Below are 3,489 nucleotides of genomic sequence, written 5' to 3' on the forward strand. Positions count from 1 at the left end.
AAGAACATAAGGAAGAGTCGGTACGGGATGCATTTATTAATGGACTAGCTGGGGGGAGCCCGGCGTTGCCAGGGCTGTTTTGGGGCAGGCGGTTTAAATCGAGTGCCAGGCTTTGGGGCCCTGTCTGTGTCCCTTTGTGAATCTGGTGCTGGGCAACATTTTAAATCGAGTCCCAGGCTTTAGGGCCCTGTCTGTGTCCCTGTCTGTCTACCTTTTAAAAGCTTGAAAAATGAAAGTGAAAGTACTTATAAAATGTTTTTGGTAAATCTTATGTTATTTTAAAAAGAGATACTAACTTTCAAAGTAGTTTTAGCTGGAAGCTGAAGTCATTTGAGCTGGAAGCTGAAGTCAGAGCTGGTAGTTAAACAATGGCTGCCACATCCCCGAGATGAAAACGAATAGTCCCGCCCACACACACACCGATTGGCCAACCATCAGGGGACCGTACTGTAGGATTGGTCAATCGTGACGGAACAGGATTGGTCGAACCTTGACGTCAGTCAATCAATGCTAGCAGATAATGAGTTTAATTTTGAAGGTTTTTTGCATAAGGCGCGAACAATTTTCGTCCGACCGAAAAGTAAATATGCTTACGACCGTCCCGGAAGCGTAAGCTTTCTTTCGAGGTAACGCGCGCGTAGGTACGCCCTGTAACTTTCGAGCGCATAGCCCGACAGACGCACACGTGATGACAGACAGAATGACAGACAGAAGGACAGACAGAAGGACAGACAGAAGGACAGACAGAAGGACAGAAGCATCGCTTTATATATATAGATTACTGTCTAGATCAATTCGTCAGCGGTTATTAGAAAATAAGACCTTGGATCTTAAGAGTGCTTTTGAGCAAGCCTCTACATTGGATTTGGCTCAGAGAAGTTCGGTTTCTTATGCTCTTTTTGATCGGCCTGCGACCGTGGTTTCGGCAGTTCCGGATGAAAGGGAATTATGTGGACTTAATAGGAGTGGTTTACCAGATTCCGAAACAGTTTCTACTTCGGCAGCTGTTGCCTCTCGGATTCAGAAGTGTTATTTTTGCAGGAACGCCCGGCACCCCCGTCTGAAGTGCCCTGCCCGGGAGGCTGTGTGTAGTAAATGCGGCAAGGGAGGTCATTACGCACGTGTTTGCAAATCGGTTGCCTCCTCTGCGACCATTCAGCCTTTAGATAGGGCGTTTATTGCATCAGTTTCTGCCGCCTTTGCCCATGGCCTAAACAAAGCTATAGTTATGGCCCAAGTTAATGGGTTAGAAGTGAAGGCCCTTATAGATACAGGCAGTACTGAGAGCTTTATAAGTCTTCAGTTTGTGAGGGAGAAGCGTTTGAAAATTTCGCCTGTTTCCTATCAGGTGTGTATGGCTCAGACGACTCTCACCTCACAAGTAGCTGGTTGTTGCCTTGTGAAATTAATTCTCCTAGGTAATACGTATACTGATATACACCTATCTGTTCTGCCTAATCTCTGTGCGGATATTTTGATTGGTCATGATGTGCTTCAATTACATGAGTCTCTCTGTCTTTCTTTCGGAGGAACTAAGCCACCTTTGTCTATTTGTGGATTAACTTCTTTATCCATTTCTCCATTATCACTTTTTTCCAATTTGATGCCGGACTGTAAGCCAATTGCTACCAAGTCAAGAAGGTATAGCAGTCAGGATAAAGAATTTATTAATTCTGAAGTTCAACGTCTTTTATCGGAAGGAATCATTGAACCTAGTTTTTCGCCCTGGCGGGCACAGGTAGTTGTCACCACTAATGAGAGACATAAGAAGCGAATGGTGATAGACTACTCTCAAACTATTAACAGGTATACTCTATTAGATGCGTACCCCCTGCCTAAGATTGATGAGCTTATCAATAAAGTATCTCAATATAAGGTTTTTAGCACTATTGACCTAAAGAGTGCTTATCATCAGATTCCTATCATTAAGAGGGACCAACCATATACGGCCTTTGAAGCTGGCGGAAAGCTGTACCAGTTTTGCTGTGTACCATTCAGTGTTACTAACGGGGTCGCCTGTTTTCAACGGGCAATGGATGCTTTTATAAGTGATAACTCTCTCTCTGACACCTTTTCATATTTAGATGACATCACGGTGTGTGGCAAATCAAGGGTGGAGCATGATTTTAATTTAGAAAGATTCCTTCAAGCTGCGGAAAAGTTGGCTTAACTTTCAATAAAGAGAAGTGTATCTTTTCGACCACCGAGGTAAATTTACTGGGGTATATTATCTCGGGAAACAAGATTAAACCAGATCCAGAACGGCTGTGACCACTGATTGATTTACCTTGCCCTACTAATTCTAAGGCTTTGCAACGAGTTGTTGGACTGTTTTCTTATTATTCTAATTGGATTGCAAACTTCTCGCAGAAGATCCGGCCCCTTATTCGGGTTACGACATATCCTCTATCATGGGAGGCCAGGATGTGTTTTGATAATCTTAAAAAGGATATCCTTGGAGCAGTTGTGCATTCTATTGATGAGCAGGTTCCCTTTGTGATTGAGATGGATGCTTCCGATTTTGCAATTGGGGCTACCCTGAACCAAAATGGAAGACCTGTGGCCTTTTTCTCACGTACTCTGAACAATAGTGAGAAGAGACATTCATCAATAGAGAAAGAGGCGTACGCAATAGTAGAAGCACTGCGTAAATGGAGACATTATTTATCTGGGCGACATTTTATGTTAGTAACTGACCAAAAATCTGTGTCCTTAATGTTTGATGTCAAACATTTTGGAAAGATTAAGAATGATAAAATAATGAGGTGGAGGATTGAGTTGGCATGCTACCATTTTGATATAGTTTATCGTCCGGGGAAGGATAATGTTGCCGCTGATGCGCTGTCGAGGGCTTATTGTTCTGTGAATCACGGAGATACGCTTATTAATCTTCATAATGCTTTGTGCCATCCTGATGTTACGAGGATGATACACTTCGTACGCGGTAAGAATTTGCCCTTTTCAGTTGAAGACGTCAAGCGGATGACTTCGTCATGCTCTGTCTGCGCCCGGTGTAATTTCTTTAAGCCTCAACGAGCTCATCTTATAAAGGCTACTTCTCCCTTTGAACGTCTGAGCGTTGATTTTAAGGGGCCTCTTCCTTCAACGACTCAGAATCGATATATATTTACTGTTGTGGATGAGTTTTCAAGGTTCCCTTTTGCTTTTCCTTGTGCAGATGTATCAGCTGCTACAGTTATCAAATGTCTGACTCAACTTTTTGTCATCTTTGGGATGCCTGCGTATATCCATTCGGATCAGGGAAGTTCTTTTATGTCTTCCCAGTTGAAGGAATACCTCCAGAGTCGGGGAATTTCTACTAGCAGAACTACCCCATATAATCCCCAGGGTAATGGACAGTGTGAACGATACAATGGGGTGATCTGGAAGGCAGTTATGTTGGCTTTGACACCCCGGAACCTTAAGAATACACAGTGGGAAATGGTACTGCCTGATGCCCTGCATTCCATTAGATCATTGCTTTCAATG

This window comes from Somniosus microcephalus, unplaced genomic scaffold (assembly GCF_052327205.1).
Source record: "Somniosus microcephalus isolate GS21.2 unplaced genomic scaffold, FLI_Smic_1.0 scaffold1, whole genome shotgun sequence".
Lineage (NCBI taxonomy): Eukaryota > Metazoa > Chordata > Chondrichthyes > Squaliformes > Somniosidae > Somniosus > Somniosus microcephalus.